Genomic DNA, 25,658 nt, shown 5'->3' with positions numbered 1-25,658 from the left:
TTTTTTAAAGTAGATACTTCATGACTACATTGAATGAAATTCTAAAATAGGCAAAACTAATCTATGATGATAGAAATCAGACCAGTGGTCGCTTAGGACAGGGAGTGCAGGGGAATACCTGGAGAGGGACACAAGGGAATCTTCATAAGATGGGAATATTCTATATCCTGGCTGGGGTAGAGGTCCCATGAGTGTTTACATTTGTCAAAATTTCACCAGAACTCCCTGTTGTTTGCTGACGTGGTAGCATCTGACGGTGGCATATATCTGGGAACCGTACACTCTAAATGAGTGCATTGGTCATATGTAAATTACACCTCAATAGGTAGTTTCTTTTTAAAAGGAAATAGAAAAACAAAATCTAACTCAATTCATCTCTCTCTTGATCCTCTGTTTACATTTCTGAATAGTCCTACTGAATCTTCTTTGTGAACTCTTCATTTGGTTTGCCTTTGAAACACAGATTCCCTCATGTTTTCATCCTCCATTCCATGCACTTGTCTCTCATATAACCCTAGTTAGTTCCCTCACTGCTAATGGTATAACTACCACTTGTTTTACGATCATTCTCGAATCTATATTTCTTGCACAGACCTCCCCTCAGAACGCCAGACAGGTATATCCAAATAATAAAAAACCTATATCTTAAGCTCAACATGTCCAAAACTAAGATTGCTACACATGACCTCAAGACTGCCTTTTCTACTATATCCTTTTTTAATTTATTTTATTGACATATAGTTGATTTACAATGTTGTGTTCTGCTGCATGCTAATTTATTTTAGTTGTGTCCAACTCTTTGCCAACCTACAGACTGCAGCCCATGAGGCTCCTCTGTCGATGGGATTCTCCAGGCAAGAATACTGGAGTGGGTTGCCATGCCCTCCTCCAGGGGAATCTTCTCAACCCCGGGATCAAACCCACGTCTTATGTCTCCTGCACTGGGAGGCGGGGTCTTGACCACTAGCGCCACTTGGGCAGTTCTACTATATTCTTCAAATAAGTTGATACACTGCTGGACGCACAGTAAGCACTGCCTATATTGAATGAATGAAAGATGGAATTACTTACAGTCAAAAACTCCTTCAGATCTCCCTCTTCTATATTAATTAAGCACACAACCAACATGCTTTGCCTAATCCTGCCTTTCCCTCCCACTGGGAAGCTAGAAAAATATAACCTTCTTCTTGGCTGACTGTGAGACACTAAGTGAATTCTCATGCTCTCGGGGCCTCGTAGGCATTAAATATAAAAGGCATGCATTTGGAACCAGATAGAGGCAGATTCAAATCCTTGCCTACTGCTGATATATCTTTAGCATGTTCTTTTTATTCTTTGAGTTTCACTTTCCTTATGCACGAAGGAGAAAGACTAATATCTATTTTAAGGTTGCTCTGAGCATTAATGGAATGGAAGGTTACCACTGCCTGGAACATAGGAAGTGTCACTAAAAGTGAGTGCCTTCTCCTCCCACTCCCCACTCCTACCTCCACTCTCCCTAGAGGGAGAGGGAGGGACAATGAAGGTGGCACGCATTTCTGAATGGCACCTCCTCAGACTGACAGGCTTTATTTCAAGGTAAGGAAACATGTTCTCCCCTCCCCGCTTCCTCTAGCGCCACAGTCACCCAGAGAACTGTGTGCCATTGGTATTCCAGGCAAATGCACTCATCTGCAGAGGTGCTCTTATCTGATGATGCATCTGTCAGGGAATCTAGAAAAAGGAGCACTGTGTTTAGAAAATATATTTTTCCCCTCCCCAGGTAAGCAGGAGAAATAATGGAATTCAAATTGGAAGGACCATGAGATAAAACTCCTGCCCACCAGGTGTTTATCCCAGTTCATAAAAACCACTACTTCAAGGTAATAAAAACAAAAACAAAAACCTCCCTGTTGGGGAAGCAAATGGAACCACATGCTTCTGAAACAGTTTGAGAGAAAACAGCAAACTCAGGGAGCAAACAGCAAATGCATGTCAAGCAGGGTCAGCGCAGAGTGCCTCGCCCACAGACAAGGCTCTGGGAAAGGCTGGACAGCCTCAAATCACACCAGCCATCAGGAGAACACATGGACCTTCTGTCAAGTCCACAGGCCTCAGTGGGATATGGGGAGGTTCTCTTTTACTCCTGCACCCCCACCCTAAGAATTTCACTCTATTTCCATTTCTTTAATGCTGCGCTACAAACTCCGTCCCCTAGGACACTGTCCCCCTCCTTCCTTTCCCTGTTGTCCCTGAAGATAAACACACAGGCTTTTATGGTGGGAAGAGTTTGCTAATCACTAGAAGACAATGGACAGACAGAAACAAAACCAACAAAAATGAAGACATTGTTTACTTATCTAATGAGCCCTTGTATGTAATGTGACTAAACATCCCTGTTTGCATAGGACAGTCCTGTTTACACCTGTCCTAATGTCATGAGTAATAGTATCTTTTTTACTCTCAAAATTATCCATGTGCGGTCATATAGTAGAATAAGCTATTCTATTGATATGGTATTTACTTACTTTTTATCAAGCATATAAACGTTAACTTATTTAACTCTGAAAGCAATTCTATGAGCTAAGAAACATTTTTAAAATAATGAAGCCAAGACATAGTGAGGTTGAGTAACTTGCCCAAGGTCGCACAGAGAGACAGTGTCTGAGCCAGGATTTGAACCGAGGCAGTCTGGCTTCAATGTCCTTTTTCTGTTGTTGTTCTAGAGATGTTTGGCTTCTTTTACTTATTTTTTAAAACAAAACTTTTTATTCTGTATTGGGGTATAGCCGATTAACAATGTTGTGGTAGTTCCAGTGAACAGTGATGAGACTCAGCTATACATACATATGCATCCTTTCTCCCCCAAGTCCCCTCCCATCCAGGCTGGCATCAATGTCCTTGTTCTTAACCACAATAGTAGGCAAGCTATGACAAAGCTTTAAGAAATCACTTGCTCTTTCATTTGATAAATATTATTCATGCCGACTATGTGCAGATACTATGTGACAAACTACGAATACCTCAGGCAGAATCCCTGCTTTCAAGGAACTTTTAGTAATGGGAAACACAGATACAAGTAAAACGACGGGAGTACAGAGTGTATTGAGAACAAATAGAATGCGGTAGGTGGGCGTGGTACACGGCACCTAAATCTGGCCTTAAAAGATCACAGAAAGCTTCCTGGAGGAAGTGACATCTGAGAAGAGTCCTAAAGAAAGAGTAAGTTAGCTGGACTGGAAGAACCAAGAAAAGGCAGTGCAGGCAGACAGCACAGCAAAAAGTCCTGAGGCCAAACAGATCATGATAAAGTAACAGAATTCAAATAGTTCAACAGAGGTCTAATACTGCCTGGGGCCAGGGCAGCAGCAAAAGTTGGAGCTGAAAATGCAAGTAAGCAGAGGCTGGACCAAAAAGGGATGTCATGCTCACATTTACACTTAATCGTGAAGGAAATGGGAAACTCATGACTTTCTAGGAACTCAAGCAGGGGTGGTTTGCTCACTCAGTCATGTCCAACTCTTACGACCCCATAGACTGTAGCCCACCAGGTTTCTCTGTCCATGGGATTTCCCAGGCAAGAATACTAGCAGAACTTAAGCAGAGAAGTGACCTGTTCAAACTTTCACTTTAGAAAAAAATCACTATGGTTGCCATGTAGAAACGAATTGAAGGAGGAAGAGCCAGAGCAGACGCAGGACACCCAGACAGAAGGCTGCTTCTAGGATCCATAGCAGAGGTAAAGGCAGCTTGAACTAAGGTAGTGACAGGAAATGTAGAGAGACAGGGTGGGTTAGGGAAGCAGAACAGACAACACTTCATGGTTAGTAGGATGAGGTGACTGGGAGGAAGGGAGGCTGAATGCCATGGAGGTGACCTATTCTATCTGAGTCTGGAGCTTGAGTCATGCATTTGAGACTCCTCCAAGTAGAGGTGGTAACTGAAACATCAGATTAGATGGCTCACCCAGGGCAGTGTATAACGTGGGAAGAGAAAGAAATGGCCGTAAAAAGAATGGGAAGGAGAGGTAGAAAACCAAAGAAGAAAGGATGGTGTCATCACAGACACCAAGGGAAGGAGAACAGCGTCTGCAGGGAGCACAGTTAGGGCCCAAACACAACCACATGGTTTGTCAACAAGATGGTCATTGGAAATCTTAGCGGAGCAGTTGCACAGTGAGGCATGAGTGAGACTATAATGACTGATGGAAGGATGGAAGGTGAGGATGGGTCTCAAAAAGCCTGGCATTAAAGGAAAGCAGAGAGTGGGGGAGGTGGGAGTGGGGTCAGGTTCCAGATCAGAGACCCAACTCCCTGCTTTCTTACTGAGTCCTCTCCCTCCCTAATCCTGCCCACCGGTTCTGCTGATAAATGCTAGAGGAGAGGACTTCCCAGGTGGTCCGGTGGTTAAGCATCCACCTGACAGTGCTGGGGACCCAGGTTCGATCCCTGGCCTGGGAAGACTCCACGTGCAGTGGGGCATCAAGCCCATGCACTGCAACTACTGAAGCCCGCACGCTCTAGAGCCCGTGCTCTTCAACAAGAGAAGCCACCACGATGAGAAGCTCGCACACCATAACTAGAGAGTATCCCCCACTCACCGCAACTGGAGAAAGCTCTCGTGCAGCAACAAAGACCCAGGACAGCCAAAAATAAATAAAATTTTTTTAATTTTTAAATATTATAGAAAAACAGATGGCTGTAATAGAAATCGTTAAGAAATCTCACTAAGTTCATATTACCATTCCCCTGTTTTATGGTACTAAAATCACCTAAAGAAGCCCCTCATGGGCTTCATTCCTGATGGCATTTTCTGCTTGGCTAGCAGCCATCAGGGCAGAACTAGCATTCATCTCCATTAGCATCCATGTAGGAGACCATCTGTCTCAAGTGGATTATTAGTATTCCTGAGACCACCCAAATGGGTCAGTGAGTCCCTTTTGGATATTTCCTCAACTTCAAGATCATTTATTTGATTAACTTCCAGGGCCCAGGCACTGTTCCAGGAATTGAGGATTAAAAAATGAGTAAATCATTTTACTTCCTGGGTAATCATCCTAAGTGGACTTTTCAGGAGGTTCACCTGAAGTTTCTGGACTTTCCAGGTACCTCCAAGGGTATGAACCTAGGTTTTCCCTAAGAGGGTTTGCAGTGGGTTGAAATAGGTCATAAAAGCCTTTATTTTCCACCAAGGAACTCAGGATTATTACCACAGTTGGACAGTAGGAGAAACTGATTTATAGAGCACTTTTTATAAACAGTGCACTTTCATTCATTCATTCATTCAATCAATAAACATTCATAGAACACACCCACTGGGTACCAGGTACTGTGTTGAGATATTGGAGATAAGAATCATGAGCAAAATAGAGGTGAGCTCTGTCCTCATGGAGCATACAAAAGGCTTGTGAAAAGCCACACTAATCAAAATTACTGCGCAAGTATATAATTACAAATCATAACACATGCTACGAAGGCAAAACATTAGAACTTACTCTGTTGGGCTAAGGAAACTTTCCTGATAAGGTGGCATTGAGATAAGGTCTGAGGATGTATAGGCTTTAGGTAGAGGGTTGAAAGAACAGCCCAAGAACACACAGTAACATTAGTGAAGACTCTGAGGAACAGAAAAGCGGCCATCATTGAAGAAAAAAACTAACCCTGACACTTGTTAAAATGGTAGAGAAGACTTCCCTCAGGACTACTAGGAAAGTGTCAAGACTACGGCAATAGGGAAGAGAGATCAGTTTCAACTCCAAAATCAAATGGAGGAAAAGGGATTTATAGCCCCAAAGCAGAGTAAGGGACTCAGTGGATGGAAAATCACTAAGCGGAGACATCAAGGATGGGGGATTCTTGCTAAACTGACTTAACAGGATTCCTGCTGAAGGCAGGCCAAGGACTAAAGATTAAAGGTGAAGGATGAAGCATTTAATCAGATATGAAGGATATGGACTCACTTAGCAGGATTCCTGCTAAAACTGGGCTGTGCAGGCCCAGCAAGGCCAAAGGGTGAGAGTGAGTGACCAATGTCAAGACTTAAACTAAAGCCTGACCAAAATTTGATCAAGGAGAGTCTTTGTCCCCAGTTGTCCAGGGCATAGAGAGCAATGAGGATTCTAGATGATTCATCTAGAATGTGTAATTATACACATTATACATCTAGAGGATCTAGATGATTCTGGAGAGAGAAGCAGAAGCCAAGTAATGAGGACTTTGTGAACAGAGCTATCCTAAGACCACTGAATAGTTTTCATTGAGAGGAAGGGTTGTGACATGATCAGATTGTGTTTTCTTAAGATCTGCACAGCATGCTGTGTGGAGAATGGACTGGAGGGGACAAGAATGAAGGCTAGACCACTTAGAAGGCTGCCACTGCCCTGAAGAAACAAGGTAATGGACAGACCAAGATGGTGATGGAGGTAGGAATAGAAGTTATGAAGTTGAAGTATTCAGGAGGAAAAATTGACAGGTCTTTTAAAAAAAAAAAAAATTGACAGGTCTTGGTGATAGATAGGTGGCAAGGAGAAAAATTATCCATAAAACTCCCGTTATCTGGCTTCTTCTTTACTACAACCCTGTGAAACACAATATTATTTCTCAATTTATAATAAGGGATTTGAAACTCAAAGTAGTTAATGACATGCCCAGGTCACACAGCTAGTACGTCTGGCTCTCAAGTTACTCACTTTCCACAATGCTACCCAGGAGTCAAGCAGCTGTTCCTTGTGGAAGGTTCTACTCCCTTTTGTGCCTTTGAAAGCTACACCTAGTTAGTACCTCAAGCATCATACTTCACTCACAACATTCCCTATTTGCCTAAGCAGTAGGAAAATAAATGAAATATTATCACAGAAGCTGCTGCAGTTTGAATCAGTTGACCTCCAAGGACAGTACAAATAGATTCTTCTGTTAGAGAAAATATCTTCATGGGCTTACCTGACTATGAAAATTGAGGGTCCCCTGGATAGAACTGAGATGAGAAAGGCTTGCAGTAAGTAATTAAATCACTCTGCATAACAAAGAAGAATTTTACAGCAGGTAGCTTGGCCATCATTGTAACCTTAGCACCTGGCATACCAGAGCCAGTGTATATTTTTGTTGACACTCCTGAGTTAGGGCCCAGCAATCTGTGATTTATCAAGACCCTCAGGTATTTCTGATATACCTTCAAATCTGAGAACCTCAAATCTTTAAAAACCTTTTTAACACTGCCCATACCATACAAGGCCCCCAGATCCTCAGTGAACAGCTGCTGCACACAACAATCTTTTGTTAGTAATGCTTTGGACAACAAAGGACAGTCATTCCAGACTTTCTGACAATAATCAGCAGCAAGGAAAGTCCAGGCCAAGGTTAGAGAATCAGCTGCAGCTCAAGAGGTCCCAAGAGCAAATGCGAGACAAATGCTCAAATGTGTAATAAACACTATTTGCTTCTGAAATATTCATCCCCATTTTTTTGGTAATAAATGGATGAATGAATGCATTTTCACCTGTGGTTATAGCTTTCCCCTACACTTAATGCATGGTTCTACACAGAGCACATCTAGCCAACCAAAGCAGCACATGCCCTGCCCACAATGATTGGATTCAGAGTTGAATACATGGTCTAAGCAGAACCAAGAAGACAGAGTGGGACTTTTCTCAGACTTCTGAGGACAAAGGAGATGCTCTTTCCTATTGAATATGACTGGATATGAAGCTGTAACTCCTATGTTTATTGCCAGTTGAGGAAAAAAGCATGTCTGAAAACAGAACCAACTCTACAAAAGTAAAGTTGAACCCTCCCAAGAGAGCAGCCTGGTTCTGGTAACGCTTTTGAGGAGCCAGATCAAGCCTCACGTGAAGGCAGTCTAATTCTGGATGTTTTTATCACATGAGCCAATAAAAACTACCTTTGCTAGTTTGGATGGAACTTCTGTCCTTTACATCTGGAGGAGTCCTGATTACGATGTAATACAGTGGGTTGAGTTATTTTATTTGGAAAGTGTGGCAACAGAAAGAAGGAGAACTTGAGTCAACTAGTTATACAAATCTACCTCCCCTCAAGACTGTGAGTACCCTGAGGTCTGGAATTGTGTGTTATTTCTTGTGGTAATGATAACAGGTACTCAAGGATAGTTTTAGAAATAAAGGGGGGACAAGAGGAAGGCAGGGTGGCAAAAAGAAAAGGAGATGAGAAATGTACAGACTCCTCCCAATGGGGCAGGTACCCTGGGTCTCCTGGTCACTTTTGTCAGGGCAGACTAGACCCTGCCAGGGACCAGAAGACGTCATGAAGCAAGAAATCAGGGCATAGAAGTTTCTAGCACCAGGTTCCCCCAAAGGGCTCCTCTAGGAAATTGCCTAGAAATGATGGTGCAGCCATAACCAGGTCATTACTTTTCCTACACATATTTCTCCCTTTTGTAAGCAACAAGAACCCATTCAGCCAACTCTGTGGTGCCTCAGCTGAAATAACAGACGAAAGGGAATGTGTAGTTGGCTTTCATCAGATTGAAACCAGAGAGAAGCCCGGCTGAGCCGAAGCTCTGTTTATAGCGCAGCACAGAAATTATTTACTGCTTAATGTCAGGCCATGTGTGAGGAAGAAGGGGGAACAAAGAGGAAAGGAAGACCAGCCTTCCAGCCAGCTTCAGTCCCTCTGGCAAGGTTACTCAGCCCAGTGCTTTGTCTGAGGAGCCAGAAGAGACAGAAGGGGTTCTGGCCCCAGACTATTAGGGAAGAAGTTACCTGGGGCAGAGGAGAAACAGCAAGGGAGACAGAAAAGGGAATGGTTGGAAGAGGGTGGGGAAAGTTAACCGTTAATGAAATAAGTCAACTTACCAATAAAAAACAGTAGCCAGTTGATAGCTCCTGCCCCCTGCCCACCATGAGTCTGCATGAACACTTGGAAATAGCAGCCAAAACATGAATCTCATCATACATAACATCAACTCATCATCAGGTATGTGCTTCTCGATTATAATTTAATAATTTCAAAGATTAGAATGAAAATGAAAACTTGAGATTTATCCAAAGGGACATAAAGTATTCTTCCAGGGACCTATGACTAATCTGTATTTTGGGGGTGAAGCTGCTGCTGCTGCTAAATCGCTTCAGTCATGTCCAAGTCTGTGCGACCCCATAGATGGCAGCCCACCAGGCTCCGCCGTCCCTGGGATTCTCCAGGCAAGAACACTGGGGAGGGGTTTAAATTGACTCAAATCTTTGGGAAATTTGGTGGGTGATTTGGGAACTCCATGATTTTTCTCATCTATTTCCAGGAATTTTCCAGCCGGGCTAGACTGTACCCCATTTACCTTCCCTTTTCACCCCTCAGTGAGCTGTGTGTACCCCTTCCAGGCCCATCAGCTTTAGGGGAACATGTGAATTCCACAGAGGATGAGGGAGACAGGACTCGGGGTCCTCTGGGCGCTCTTCCCAAGGCCCCTAACAGCAATACTGTTGTGTGGTTCCCAGGGAGCAGCCCTGTTATGTGTCTCTCCAAGCAAACTGTCCTAGGATCCAACGGCCTACGGCCTTGTTTTTGATTTTTCATTGCCATCCTATGTCAGGAGCCTATCTATGGATCTGGAGATCCAAAAACACCACATGGCCCTAGTTTCCTGGTCCTGGGGAAGGGCTGAGGCAGTGCCAGTAATGGAAAGAACAGTGAATCACATGGTGCTGGGCTCAGTCCACCTCCACCACCCACAGCTCCATGAGGCAATGGTGGAATGGAAACAGCTGGCGTTGAAGACCAGAGGACCTACTCTTTGATCTCAGGCAAGCTCCTCAGTGACCCCTTTCTTAAACTACCTAAATCTCAGTGATCTCATCAATACGTTATCATGATTATTTTTTTTTTTTTAAGATTTGCTGGGAGGATGAAAAGAAATAATGTGCCTGGGGTGAAGTAGGCACTAAATAACCGGTCGATGTCATTATCATCATATTGTTACGTGACCTTTGGCAAGACACGTAACCTCCCTGAACTTGCTTTCTTTCTCTTTTTTAAGATGAATTTATTTTTGGCTGTGTCGGGTCTTAGTTGCAGCACACGGGCTCTTTTGTTGCGGCGCCCAGACTCCGTAGTTATGGCATGGGCTTAGTTGCCCCACGTCATGTGTGTGGGCTCTTGGTTCCCTGACCAGGGATCAAACCTGCGTCCCCATGTTGGAAGGTGGATTCTTAACCTCTGGACCACTAAGGTAGTCCCTGAACTTGCTTTCACGTGAAACATGAGAAGTAATAATAATTATCTCCTAAAATGATCACAAAGGAATAGATGGATTATCTATGTAAGGATTACATTATATTACATGTAATATATGTGAAGCACCTGGTACATAGGAGACCCACAATGTTAGATTTCTTTTTCTTTCCCAACCTCCCTCTGTGAAGTCCAAGGTAAGAGTTTCCTGGCTCTCGCACGGTCAAGCTGGCCCCAACACTTAGCTAAAAACCAGAAGAATCTGCCCCTGAAGGGGGTTTTTCCCGACTGCTGGCCCTTGGAGCCCCCCACCTGCTGCGCTCTCAGCCCACACCCTTGGAAGGAAAAACCGTCGAGCGAGGCGCTGCGCGGGGTGCGCGGGGGACGGCCAAGAGGGAAGCCGACAACTGCAGGACTCGCCGCTCAGCACTAGGGGGAGCAATGAGATCGAGAACACAGTGAGGGCCACGCCCAGAAACTCCTCAGCTTCCCCTGTGCTCTAGTCGGTCGGGCGATCCTAGGTGGAAGAGAACCTTAAGGACTACTCAGAAAGGCCTTTGTGGGAACAAGTAATGGGAGAAAATGTAGGGAGTCGTGGAGACAGCACACCACCCTTCCCACTTAAGCCTGGTCCCGGCAGAAAGAGCTCTCTCAGGCTTCTATACTGCAACCTCAGGATCCCCTCCTGGAGAAGCCAGATGGAGGCTCATAAGGAGCCAGCAGGTAGGAAGAGACAAGCCAGGTCACTTTGCCCAGTCACTCCAACTTTGACATCTAGCTTACCCAGCATCTTAGTCAGTCCCAGTGGGTCACAGCTAGGAGTCTTATAGAGCCCCAGATGGTCAACCAACCCTTAGATGTTCAGCTGCAGGGCTTGGGGCCCAGAGAGGAGAAAGAGCTTGAGCAAGATCTCCAAATAGTTTACCATCCCTCATAGAATTTACCAAATACTTTCATGCCCATCATCTCACTTGGATAGTCACAACCACTTGAAGGAACTATGATTCCATTTAAGAAATGAGGAAACGAAGGCTCAGGTAAGTGCCAATATCTTGCCTCTTCCCTACTAAGTTTTCCTCTGCCACCCACTGTTCTCTTCTCTCTTGCCTTCCCCAGAAGATTGCTATTCAGCTCCAAGTATTCCAAAAATCAAATTGTAAAATATTCATTGCATTCCCTGTGTTCCTAACCCATCTAGTATGATGGAGAGATGATAGAGCATAGTAATTATGAGGGTGGACTTAGGAGTCAGATCTGAGTAAATATTCCATGTTCATCTCTTATGAATTCCATGACCATGAACCTCTTTGTGCCTCAATTTCCTTATCTGTAAAATAGGAATATTCACATCTTGCTCCTGGAATTCTTTTAAGGGTTAAATGAGATGTACTCTGAAGCAATTTCATAGTGCCTGCCATATAGTAAAGGCTTGAGAAATGCTTCTAGCATATATAATTATCATATAATTATAGAACTGAAACGATCTTTAGGAATTAGGTCGCTAATTTCATGCTATTACCAATGAAGCTAAATGGAGTTAAGTGGGGGGTGTTACTTTGTGAAGTAGTTTTGCATACATCTTTGAATGTTTCTCATCCCTGCCCCCCAAAATCCTCAGAATGTGAACTTTCTTTGAAATGAGATATTTGCAGATATAATGAGCTAAAATGAAGTTAGGATCCTAGATTAGGATGAGTTCTAAATCCAGTATGACTGTTATCCTTAGAAGAAAAGGAGAAGACATATAGAGACATTAAGTCACAGAGGGGGAAATGCTATGTGAAGATAGAGGCAGAGAATAACGCAATTCAGCTACAAGCCAAGGATTGCCAGGAACCCTCATAAGCTAGGAGAGCAGTGTGACCCTCCATAAGCCCACTCTCACCAACACCCCTCACCAAGGAACCAACCTTGTCAAAACCTTAATTTCAGACTCCTAGCCTCCTGACTGAGAGAGAATACATCTCTGTTATTTTAAATCACCCTCTTTAAGGTCAGTTTGTTACAGCAGCCCTAAGAAACTACAGTTTGTGACGGAGAACTCCACCAGAAGTCACAAATTTTTCTTTTAAATTTCCAGTTTTGCCCTCTTTTACTCTATCATTGCCTCCCCCAAACCAGCAATAAACATTCACGGTACACCAACCTAGGAAGTTTACTCATTTGGAGAAAAATTAACACACACTATAATCTTTAGTGCTTCTTACTAAATTGTTACCTGACACATAGTAGGCTTTTAATAAATACTACTGGCAAGTTGATACAATAATAGATATAAAAATGGTATGTTGTGTTACGCAACTTTAGGAAATTATTACAAACCCACTTTCTACCTCTTTGTACACCTGTGTGCCTGACTCTAAATTTATTTACACATTTTATCCATTTGAAGAATCACTGAACTTCAAATTCACAGGCTCTGGCCATGCACTAGCTCCAGGGGTGATGAATTAAAAGGATAACAATCTGAATACCCTCAGGACTCAATCCTACAAGGCAGGGATGATCTCATTCTTGCTGGGTCCTCCCACACTCACTGAGGAAAGTCAGCAGGAGCTCAGAAAATCTGGGGAGCCGCCAGTTGCTATGAAGGAAGTAGGTGCCAGGTCAGCCTGGGAGTAGAATGGGTAGTGGTGAGTTAACAAAGGGAAGGAGGGGAGGAGGGGTGAGCTGATTCACTGGGACAACTCTTAGAGTGACTCAGAAGCCAGCAGAAAATAGCCTGTTCTCCTACATCTGCCTCACTGTCGGGCAATGAGGCACTTCCTCATTGCACACCCATAAGGCAGGGCAAAAGGGCGGAGGAGGAAATGGAATTTTTCAAATTTGTGGACCTAGTCCAGCACTTAAACTCTGTGTTTTTAACCATTCCAGACATTTTTTTTTTTCAAGAGAAGTCAGTATTTGTTGAACACCTACGATGTCCCTGGCCCTTCATCTTGCCTTTCAGAACACAGGGAATGATGTCTTTCTGAAGTTCTGTATTTCCTATTTGTTACTTCAGAAGTACCTGAGCTGCTGTTGAGCCCTTCAGTACAGTCCTCTGGTCCTTCATATATACATACAGAGGACATTCTCAAGCCAGCAGTCAATAGAGGGAGACATGGAGCCCATTTCTGTTTCTAATGCTGGTTTGAAGTCATCCAGACCCACTCTCTGAACCGGCCCTCCTCCTCAGAGCCGAGTGTACAAGGAGCAGAATATAGCACAGAGTTGGAATCCACATCCTTGGAAGTTCTTTGTTTTCCATTTACTTGTTCTATGGCTTTACTTGATTTCTCTGAATTTCTCTCTTCTCTGTAAATAGGCACCAATGGTCTATCTTACAGGTTAGGAAAGATTATACATTTGGTGCGTGTGTGTGCGTGCCTGCTCAGTTGTGCCCGACTCTTTGCGACCCCATGGACTGTAGCCCACCAGGCTTCTCTGTCCATGAAATTCTCCAGGCAAGAATACTGGAGTGGGTCGTTGTTCCCTTCTCTGGGGGATCTTCCCGACCCAGGAATCAAATTCATGTCTCCTGCGTGAAGATTAAATATCATTATATGAAAATAACTGGCAGGAATGGCAACCTAGACAGCATATTAAAAAGCACAAACATCACTTTCCCAACAAAGGTCCATCTAGTCAAAGCTATGTTTTTTTCCAGTAGTCACGTATGGATGTGAGAGTTGGACTATAAAGAAAGCTGAGCGCCAAAGAATTGATGCTTTTGAACTGTGGTGTTGGAGAAGACTCTTGAGAGTCCTTTGGATTGCAAGATCAAACCAGTCCATCCTAAAGGAAATCAGTCCTGAATATTCATTGGCAGGACTGATGCTGAAGCTGAAACTCCAATACTTTGGCCACCTGATGAAAAGAACTGACTCATTTGAAAAGACCCTGATGCTGGGAAAGAGTGAAGGCTGGGAAAGGGGACGACAGATGAGATGGTTGGATGGCATCAACCAACTCAATGGACATGTGTTTGAGAAGCTCCAGGAGTTGGTGATGGACAGGGAAGCCTGGCATGCTGCAGTCCATGGGGTCACAAAGAGTGGGACACAACTGAGCGACTGAACTGAATGGCATAAATAGGGCTTCCCAGGTGGCTCAGTGGTAAAAAATCCACCTGCCAATGCAGGAGACATGGGTTTGATCATTGGGTCGGGAAGATCCCCTGGAGGAGGAAATGGCAACCCAATCCAGCATTCTGGCCAGGAAAATCCCATAGACAAAGGAGCCCAGTGGGCTACAATCCATGCAGTTGGAAAAGCGTCAGACCTGACTGAGCACTTACACAACAAAATGATGTTAACACTGGTTTACTTCTTTCAAACTTCCCTATGTTTGCAGACTGACTACATCCCTCCACCTGGCTGCAAACTGCATGAGGACAGAGCTAGATCTGTCTTGAGACAGTCTGCCTAGGTGAGTAGGAGCCCCCAGTATTGCCTTGCTTAATAATAATTGTTAATATTAGAAATAATATATTGAAATTAATTCATATTATGCATTATAAACAATTGTAAGCATGTATTATATTTTATTTAAAACAGTGTGATTATTGTTCTTTTAACCAGTTGAACTGGAACCTGTGAACTGGGAAAAGAAATCCAGAACTTTGACCTCAGGAAGGGATGTGCCCTCTCCCTTCTCTGGGTTATTTGGTGCTGGAGGGCTTGCTGGGGGGCTTCCCAGGTGGCTCAGCGGTAAAGAATCCACCTGCAATGCAGGAGATGCGGGTTCCATCTCTGGATCAGGAAGATGCCTTGGAGAAGGAAATGGCAACCCACTCCAGCATTTTTGCCTGGAAAAGTCCATGGACAAAAAAGCCTGGCGGGCCCATGGAGTCGCAAAAGAGTCGGACATGACTTAGCGACTAAACAAGGGCTTGCTGCCACCAGCGAGATCTGCATTCCTGTGTTCAAGAGGGACAGACATTCCTTGCATCCTCTACTGTCCTTTGTCCCAGCAGTGCTGCGGCAGCTACAGTACAATGGGGCCAAACACACAAAAATTCTCATTTGGAAAACAGCGTAAAAGACATTGACACACAGAAATTTTATTCATTCGATTTCTACCTGGGAAGGAAGTCGGGTTGGAAAGCTACCCGGAGTCCCCACTCCAGGGGTTCCAGGGGCTCCAGAAGCTACTATTCTCTTCCAAATATAATGTGAAAAGAGGGGTCTCTGGGTTTTTCATCTTTGCTCCCTTGTCTCTAGCACACGCTTTGTCCCCCGCTCCCGCCCCCGCCAAAAAAACGGAGGGGCGGGGAGCAAGCAAGCCACGTTACCAGGTTTTCGACAACAGGTTTTCTAAACACCAGAGCGCACTTCATTTATTAACATTTTGGATGAAACGTTAATGCGCCCAACCAGTCAGGACCCCCGAAACCCATTCCTAAGCTTCCCGTACCACGAGGGTACACACGAAGCACTCGCCACCATCTGTTCCAGAAAGCCCACAGAAGGTGGAAAGTTGCAGAATCCGGGCCCGGAGGGGCGCAAGCCCACCCCCGAGCCCGGGCAGGAGAATTGCGCTTCCTCCCGGAAGTGACGCGAGCTCAATCCCAGCTTGGCTCTCCCCAAACAAAAGGGATCTTGGGGCCCCGGGAGGAGCTTAAATGACATTGGAGAAGCCCCTCCTCCAGCCGGCGCGGATTGGTGGTGGGGCTGGAGAGGCGAGAAGGCCATTGGCTCTGCCGAATGCCAGTGCCCCCGCCTGGCTGTTGAGGGGCGGGGCCTCGAGGGGCTGTGGATGGAGAGGGTGGCGGAGGCGGCAGGGAGAGGAACCTTGAGCGCCGGGAAAAGGTAGGAGCCGTTGGCGCTGGGGTTTGGCGGCGAATGGGAGGCCAGGTTCTCGAAAGAAAAACAGGGGTAGAACCACCGGTGTCCTCCCGCCACCGTCCCAACTGCCACTCGCGCCCATCCCCTGAGGGGGCGGGGCCGTCTCCTCTACCTCCCGGTATTCCCTGAGGAGGCGGCTCCTCATCCTTCGAGGGTGCTCGCAGCTACTTATTGTCCCCCGTCAAGCCCAGCTTCCCAGAAGGGGCTGATTTCCTGATACCCCTCATTTAAAAGGTCCCTCACCTAGCCCCTCAACCTTGCGAGAAGGCGTACAGGTTCCCATTCTTTAGACTGCTGCCCCCACCCCCATTTTGTACCCCTAGGAGGCCAGACATCTCTTCCAACACCTGTCCTTGCTCGCAAGGGAGGGACCAGAGGTAATTTCATCCATAAGATAAAAATCAGTGTTTTCAAAAAGAAGGGAGATGGGACGATGCAAAAATCAAAGACCCAACCTAGACAGCCAGATCTACGGACGAATCGGCCTTCCCCAACTTGGGTTCCTCCCATCCCCCACTCTCTGATCCTGAGCCTTCCCCTGGATGCTCTGTTCTCCTCGAGCTGGGGCGGGCGGGGGGTGGGGGGGGAGGGCCGCAGTGTCGAGAGTTCTCTGCTTCGGGACTTTTTGACTCTGGGGGAGGAGAAATAGTAACCTTTCCCACCCCGCTTTGTACCTTTATTCTTTGAAGGAGAACCCAACCTCTGAGGATTTTTTTTTTTTTTTTTAGGTTTGAGTTGCGTTTCATTTTTGCTTTCCATCCTATTTCTTCCTGAAAATTTGATGAAAAAATCGCCTTTTAGTATTTCACAGTGAATTGAGCGTGTTGTATATCTACAGACTTGTCGTTGTAGGAATGCAGTGTGTATTGTTGGACTGTCTATAACAGCATGCTTTCAAGTGAAGCAGTACAGATAACTAAATAAAGAGCTTTAGATTAGGAATGAGTGACTTCCAGTCTGGGTGGGCTGGTCTGTTGCTCAGGGAGACTGCAGTTAACCTTGAAGGTGTAGTTCTGTTGAAACAAAAGGCAGGAAGTGTTTGAAGAAAATTCAGGTTCAGTGGTCTAGGTTTATGATTAATCTGGTCAGGTAGCCTTTGGTTACTCTCTAGCCCCTATTTTATGGTGGGTTTTTTCCTCCAGGAGAAACTGATGTGTATATATATGTAGATAGATAGATAGATAGATAGATGATGTTGATTGGCTTTACAAGACCAGTATCATCTACCAAAATTCAGGAGATAAAAATTAAAAGCACATTTTAAATTTCAGAGACAAGGATTAATAAAACCAAGGTAAACTCTAGCTATTCAGACACATGTGACTACCAAGGAGAGTCTCTATAGGGTGCTCATAAAGACCTTCATTTCAGCAGGTGCAAAATGTTGATAATTTCGTCCTAATGTTAATGCCATTGACTCCCCATTAATCATCTGTTGCTAGCACTTTTTTTTCCCATTTATTTTTATTAGTTGGAGGCTAATTACTTTACAATATTGTAGTGGTTTTTGTCATACATTGACATGAATCAGCCATGGATTTACATGTATTCCCCATCCCGTCATTCATCCATTCATGCGCATCGCTAATTAGATGATGAGGCATTTGGCTACCTTTAGAGAGTCATAGTTACTCCCGCCATTTACCCCACGCTTCATTGAATTTCTTCACTTTGACATTCAGAGCACCAGGCAGAAATCACATCTTGTCAACACCCACCGCGGGCCTTCACGTAGCACTTTCATACATTAAAATCTGCCATATTTTTTAGCGTTGTTTCTTTTGCTTTCAATCCAAAGTCTGTCTTACTACTGTTTTCTGTACTCAAAGATAGTAACAAGGGAATTGGAGGAGTTGGAATCATGAGGGGCAATCATAAGGGCTGTCTTTTACTTTCCTGATAAGTGTCTCTGAAGGTAGATGTCATGAAGGTAATTAATTTTGAATAGTTAGGTTGGAAGTTTTCAGAGCCAGTCTCCCTCTGCACAGATCCACTCAGTGATTATTTCCAGATCTCTGATAAAAAGGCACAGAGATGAAACTGGAGGGTCTCTCCAGCAAACACGAAGCATACTGCCATAGGTTGGGAAGGGCCCCCCAGCAATAGCAGCAGAAAAAACTAAGAGCAGAACAGGAAATCACCCAAAGATATATCTTATTATATGAAGAGAGAAAAGAAAATAAACCAACGTAAGACACTAAGGAAAACAAAGTTGTGGTGATTGCCAGGGCCTTTATGAGCAGAAAGGAAAAAGCAAATAATGCTCTTTGATTCCTTGGCACAATAAGCGAGATCTGTTTGATACACATTTGAATCTTAGAAATCTTTAACTTTTTCAACACCTTTTTAGTAGTGTTAGATGAAGAAAAGCATCGTATGCAGAGATTTTTTTAATGTATGTGTAGTCTATCTCATTAAATTATAAAATCTTCAGGAGGTATTAGTATGTTTTGTTTCAGCTTTATACCTTTCACAGTGCCTAATATATAGTTTTGGAGAAGGAAATGGCAACCCACTCCAGTATTCTTCCTTGGAGAATCCCATGGAGGGAGGAGCCTGGTAGGCTACAGTCCACCAGTCTGTAGAGTCGGACACAACTGAGCTACTTCACTAGTATATAGTTTGACTTAATGAGTGTTGAACTTCATTTGAAGCTGACACCTTCGGGTAGACTAGAAAGATAATTTACTGATAAGATATGGCATATCTTGTTGGTGTAAACAGTCCACTTCTTTTTGCCTTGATTTATTTTCCCAATCTGATGTCTTTTGGTGCTCCAGTATCTTCAATGACTCTAAAATACTGAATTTTGTATTAGAAGATGTCTGCTGGTTAGATGTGTAATTTTGCAGTAATGAATGAAATTTGAACCAGACTTATTAATGTAATCAGTGCTAGTCTTTTTAGGATTTTATTTTTCTAAAAATCTGACCTGAGAGGAATGAAGTGATTTAGGAGAACACACTAGGAACTGTTTTTTCTTTTAAAATGGTTTCTGAGAGTTTGGTTTTGGCAAATTTCTGATCTACTTTGGGATTTTTTTTTTTTTAATGAATTTCTAATTGACTTTATACTTTTCTAAACTAGGACCAAGTACATGATCAAGGATACACACTGTACTGGGTCCCTGAATGGGTCATACAGACTGACTATGGTGGGCATATGCACTCAGTCTACAGTGGATTTGTGTCTTGGCAGAATCAGGTTTCCAGTACTACCAGTTAATCTGCAGAACAAGATTAGAATTCTTGACTTTTCTGAGTGGAGCAGAATGGTGTTTCTTGGGTGTTTTTAGTGACATGGTGTTTCATTTTTTATGTGAATTAAATAATTTAATATTAAATATTCTTCTACACCTTTAGCATTTAAACACCAGTGAAGAATTCATGTCTGATTTTAGTTACTGGTTGGTTTAATTTTAAATATTTCAACATAGAGCTAAGATGCATAAGTAGGGGAGAACAAAGTTTGTACGTGTCATGATCTCAGATACCTGATACAAGGATTTTTAGGCCACTGAATTGGTGTTTAGTGGCATGATACAAGAAGCAGAGATATTTTTAGAGGAAGTTTGTCCAGTCTGTGGTGGTTGACCCCAGGGAAAGCGCGTCAGCCTGTTACCAAAGGCCATTTTTTTCTTATTTCCTGAATGTTTGCTGCTAATAGCTAAAAATTGAATCTTCCTAGTTTTAGTTCAAAGCATTTCAGTGAGAAAATAGGTTATTTATGGTGAGGCGATAAAGTGTGCTAATTTACAGCACAGACTTTAAAGGCAAACCTGAGTTCAAATCCCAACTCTGTTGCTCTTTTGCTGTATGACCCAGGAGAAGGGCAGAGTTTTCTATCTTCACCATATCTCAGTTTCCTCAGCTGTGACTTAAAAATGACTTTTAGAGGCTTTTTTTAAAAAAGGATTACAGGAACATGGCATGTAGGAAGCACTCAATAATTGGTAGGTATTATTGACATTATTAGCACTGCACATGAGTTAATTAATATTAAATATTCTTTTACTCCTTTATCATTTAAACAAAGGTGAAGAATTAGTATCTGATTTTAGCTATGGGTTGGTTTGGTTTTAAATATTTGACTACTTAGCTACGTTTCCTAAGTAGAGGGAAGCAGAGCTTGTGTGTGTCATGATCTCAGACATCTGGACAGAAGAATTTTTAGGACAGTGTGTGTGTCTCACAGTGTGTGTTTCATAATTTTGTCATGTGCGTTATCTTCCTTAAACTTTTTGGCCCTGGAAAAAGAAAGGCAAGGGATTCAACCATCTGATGTTTTCTCTCTGAATTGTCAGTTATTCCACTCCAAACTGTCTCAAGTACCTTCACTCTCAGTGTCATATAAATGGTTTCATGGATAGTGTGATCATGGTGCCGGGTTGTACCTTCTGTGAGATTTAAGGGATTTTCCATGGTAATTTTGATTAATAGTGATTTTTTGCCTTTTGAAGACAGCTCTTCTACTGCCTCCAATGTAAGGAGCAGTTCATGGGAACAATCAAAATGGATGAGAAGAAACCACGAACTGGGGAGTTAAGAGTAGAGGTCAGGGGAGTCAAGGACAGGGGTTTGTGGGTTGAGGGAAACAGGATTACAAACAGGCTTTGACGTAAAGAATGTAGTAGTATGGCTTCTCCCTGCCAGCTATTTCCAAGCTCTGTATTTCAGGTCCAAAGCCAGAGCTTTCACTCTAAATGTGTGCTTTGCTGCTAAATGAATCCTTTCTATCTTTTGGAGCCACAGAGAATGTAATCCTTAATTGTTACTGAGTTCAAATAGAAACTAGGAAGGAAAACAAAAAGAGCACAGGATGATGGGGTTTACAGACAAAAAAGACTTCTGACCCTGAGCCTTGGGAGCATCTGCATGGATCCTTTGTGCAAAGCCACTGGGGAAGGCGAGGCTGAAGTGTGCTCTGGGTCTGCCAGGGAGGAAGGGGTACACAGGGAGAAGCAAGCGGGGATGAGGTGTTTCAATGAGAGATAAGAGCTATAAATTATAATGGGGAGGAGAATGACCTGATGGGTAAGTTACAGAGAAAAGAAGCACTAAGTTTGGGGGGTTTGGGGAGGAAGAGGTTCCCCATTCCTTGGTTTCTGCTGAGTAGGCCTTTCTGTTGTAGCAGTGGAACTAGAGTAAGAACGGAACCAATCTGGTTCTTAACTGGTTTAATATTTGACCGTACAAACAAGATCTGGTCCAGTCCTGTATATCAGCTTCTTATTGCCTCTTGTTCCTAAACTGAAGGCGCAGAGAAAATTTTCTGAAAAGGCTCCACCCCTAAAGACTTCCTTGCTTCTAAACCTTTAGCCTTCACCACACTCACTGACTCTGATCATGTTCCTCTTGGGGGAGCTAATTACTTCTCATTCAGTGTCTGTCTCACATCACAGTCATCATTTCCCCCGAAAAACCAGTTCCTTTTCTAACATCCCTGTTTCTGTTAAAGGCATCATCATTCTAGTCACCCAGCTGATCTGGGATTATTTCTCCTCTTATCTCCTTAAATAGAACCAGTACTAAGTTACTGTACATTTTGTACAAAGTCTCTTACATCTGTCTTTTTTTTCCATTCTTAACTGCCACCATCCTCGTTCACACATTTTAACCTTACACCTGTACTGTTACTCTCCCAAGTGCTTTTTCTGCTTCCAGTTTCTCTTCAGTCAAATCAGCTCTGTACTTCAAGCTTCAGCCTTCTTAAAACTATACTTTTATTATGAGATTCACCTTGTTGAAAATGTTTAATGGCTTCTTATTTCCTAAAAGATAAAGTCCAGTTTTGTTGAATGTAGTTCATGGTACTGCATGGTACATTTCTATGCAACCAGCATGTTTTGAATACCCATTTGAACCGGAGACTGCTGGGTACTAAGTTTATCAAGTAGAATAAGACAGAGTATTCGTCTGGAAGAGCAGTCTTATGAGACAAAAGACAGCTATGTAAATAGATGAATTGATAGAATAGAATAGAATAACTGCTGCTGGGTTATGAATATAGATACATATCATTATGCATTTAATATTAAAAATAGCTGTGATGTTTTTAGAAAACCCATTTATCAGTATTACAAGTCAAAATTATGATGATTAAAAGGTATAGAAATGCAGCGGAAGCAAAGTCATGCTTTTCATTTATATCCTAAAGTCACAAAAAAACTAGCCTAGACAGAAGATTGTCCTTTTTCTTTCCCAAGTGGTGTGCAAATACCATTGGCTTAAATAAATGTTGTGTGTGTTCTTAAGCCATTTTTCCCAGGAACTGGCCAGGCGATCACCTTCTTGGAACAGATCCACCTGCCAGGTTAGAAGGAGTAAACTTCTTTTGATTTCTGAGTTACACACATGAATGGTAGAAAATGACTACTCATTGGAAAAAGGAAAATTTCATCATCCTTGCAGATGCAACCAAATATATGCTCTCCAGAGATAACAAGTGAGAGAGCTGACCAGTCACTAACCCTGTTAAACCCTTCTGTATCCTGTTAGAGTATGTATTGTCATCCCCACTTTATAGAAGAAGGGAAAACTCAAAGGTTAAGTGGATCAAGGAAGTATGAAGTTGTAGAGCCAGGATATAAACCTAGGTCTGTAGGACTCAGAAGTCCAAGCCCTTTCCACTGCAACATCCTCTTAGAAGAGTTACTTAGATACATCCTCTCAGAAGAGTTACCATCCCCAAAGAACCTGGGAGCAAGGTCTCTTGGTCTTTTCAACTGATATCAAATTGTTAAACTTTTTTTAAAAAATCAGTGGTCTGGTTTAAAAGACAAAATTTAAAAGGCAAAACATCATCAGTTATAATTTTCTATTACAGTCCTTTGGGAAATCTTTATACAGTTCAGGAAGAGTCGGGACATGGGCATAGCTAAAACACAGATATCTGGACTGTATTAGGGTTTGTCCTCCATACCACATGCTCTTGTTTCTTCCTGATTTGAAATCTTGATGGAGTCAACAACTTCATCCAACACTAATATTTGAAACGTTCTTGTATCCCAGCCTGCCTGTAGAATTGAGGCCCGTGAATCATTTTACTGGAAATAAAATCAGTCTACATATTGTTCCTTCATTGTAGTATTTTGCAAATCATGGTGGCATTATTTCAAAGAAATAAAAATTTAGGGGGATGATGGACAGCTAGATGATATAGACAGATATACATATTTCAGTGGAATCATGTTATAATTTCATTGAAATATATATATCTGTCTATATCATCTATCCCCTAAACTTTTACTTCTCTGAAATAATGCTAATAATTTCATTGAAATAAAGCCACTGACAAATATACCTGAAATAGTCAATACTCCTGGTAATTTCCTGATAATAACAGTAGAAAACATGTTTAATTTTAATGACAATTTTTAATGTAAAAACTGTTATTCATTTTCATTAATGTACATTCCAGTAGCTTAACTAATGTAGCTCTTCTGGTTTGGTCTTGTCCCAGGTGAGAATACTTGAAAAGGTATAAACAAGACCTCCAGGTAGACAGATCTGTTTTTAATAACATTGTGCCAAACATCCTCATTTTGGGGGAGAGATGTTTGAATGTTTGTTTATGGGCATGAGGCCACTTCCTCCTTTTCTTCTGTATCTGTATAAATGTTGTTGGCAACATGCAGGAGAGACAATGGTGGAAACAGATGTACACACCTATTGAGAGAGACAGACATTCACACACACACACAGATACGCTGGAGATACATGAGTCTTAAAACAGAGCTAACCAAAGCAAAAGACTGATATCCATCATGGTGTCACAGAAAGTAGGTTAGACTGTACCTTAATAGTATTACTATTTAACTGTAATCTTCAGTAATTCACTTAACAACTCTGGTCTCAATTTTCATCTGTAAAATAAGAGTCCTAAATTAGATTATTTCTGAGGTTGCTTCCAGCTCTGTGACTCACATTGTAGCTGGTAAAATGAGAAAATCAGATGTAAGCAGTTGGTACAAGTAGCAGTAGTTACTAAGGAAGCCTCTGGAGTTAAATCACTTAGGTTCAAATTCTATTTCTGTCACATACTACATGTAAGACTTTGAGAAAGTTATTTAGTCTTTATACCTTAGTTTTCCCATCTTTAAAATGGAGGTGATAGTTATGATGAACTGGCTGGTTCATGGTTATAACATCTATCACCTAAGGTTGTAAGGACTGAATTAATACATATCAAGTACTTAGAACACTGCCTGGAACACATTAACGTTTAGCTCAGTAAGTGTGTGTGTGTGTGTTTTATTATTACTACTATGGCTTGAATTCTAAAAAAAACTCTGATTAAAAAATAAAACTCTGAGGAAGTGGTGACTAATATTAGTAAGCTTAATTATATCATTATTAATTTCTGCCCTAAGTACAAATCTAAAAAATCTGGTAACCTAGAATCAGCTTTGAGTAGAATTCTGAAAGCATTTTAAGTATTGACCTTAACAAGTATTAGCATTATTACAGAGCTGGTTTCTTGAGGCCTACTTCAAAGTTACACATTGAGAGTATTGGATAAACAAGCTTCTCAATCCCTTAGCACTGTTGTATATTATATTTATATTTCAGTATCCTGAAATTTATACTCTCTGAAACTGTTACAAAACCATTCCGTTTTGCATAATCCGATCATCAGACTGATAAGACAAAGCAAGGCATTCTCTGTTCAGGCACTCTCACAGTAAGGGGAAGATTTTGATCTAGTTGCAGTAATAATGTTTAAAAATTTCAGTAGTAAATGATTACAATGTTGTGTTAGTTTGCTAGAGCCGCCATAACAAGTACCACAAACTGGGCTGCTTAAACAACAGAAATTTATTTTCTCACAATCCTGGAGGCCAGAAATCAGAAATCAATGTGTTGGCAGCACTGGTTTCTTCTGAGGCCTCTGTCTCTTTGACTTATTAAATGGGAGACATCTTCTCCCTGTGTCTTCACATGGTCTCTTCCTGTCTTGTGTCTTTATCCAAATCTCTCTTCTTACAAGGACACCAGGCGTATTAGATAAGGGCCTACCCTAATGTCCTTATTTATTTTTTGGCTGCACCATGTGACATGTGGGATCTTAGTTTCCTGACCAGAGATTGAACCGGTGCCCCCTGCAGTGGAAGCACAGAGTCTTAACCACTGGACCACCAGGGAAGTCCCATGACCTCATTTTTAACTTAATCACTCTTTAAAGACCCTGTTTTCAAATATATCACATTCTGAGGTATTAGGGATTAGGACTTCAACATATAAATTTGGGTTAGAGGACACAATTAACCTATAACACATCGTAACACACAAGTACAAAGAATACAAATAGTTTAGTAATATCTTTTACCTTCAACTGAAAGAAGATTGACTTGACATTTATAGTAAAGCTTTTATTGCATAGTATTGTAGAATTTAGTAAGAAGATTTGTTTTTCTACCTTGATTTTAGAATCTTTGTAAATAATAATAGCGAAAACAACTCTCTTTAGTAAATGTACAAAAGATCTGCTTTTGTAATTAGAAAAGTATTTTCTGATAATATTTTGACATATTTTTCTTTACTAGCCTAATCCTAAAATGCCAAAAGTATCATATGGGATGCTGTCACTCTCACCACCAAATGCATGAATAACCTTTATGAAAAGCCAGAAGTGCCAGAGGGTGGGGAAACTTAAA

The 25,658-nt window shown here is 42.3% G+C and overlaps 1 protein-coding gene across 1 annotated transcript in view; it reads left to right on the top strand.

The window, feature by feature from the left end:
- Positions 1-15,876: 15,876 nt before the first annotated feature.
- Positions 15,877-25,658, top strand: part of CTTNBP2NL (CTTNBP2 N-terminal like) — a 50,326-nt gene continuing 40,544 nt past the window's right edge. Inside the window, exon 1 of the mRNA XM_043460311.1 lies at positions 15,877-15,967. The gene's annotated coding sequence lies outside the window, so the exon portion shown is untranslated. The remainder of the gene's footprint in view (positions 15,968-25,658) is intronic.

The sequence above is a fragment of the Cervus canadensis genome, chromosome 2 (assembly GCF_019320065.1).
Source record: "Cervus canadensis isolate Bull #8, Minnesota chromosome 2, ASM1932006v1, whole genome shotgun sequence".
Lineage (NCBI taxonomy): Eukaryota > Metazoa > Chordata > Mammalia > Artiodactyla > Cervidae > Cervus > Cervus canadensis.
The sequence above is the reverse complement of the archived record's forward strand: the minus strand, read 5'-3'. Positions and strand labels throughout refer to the sequence as shown.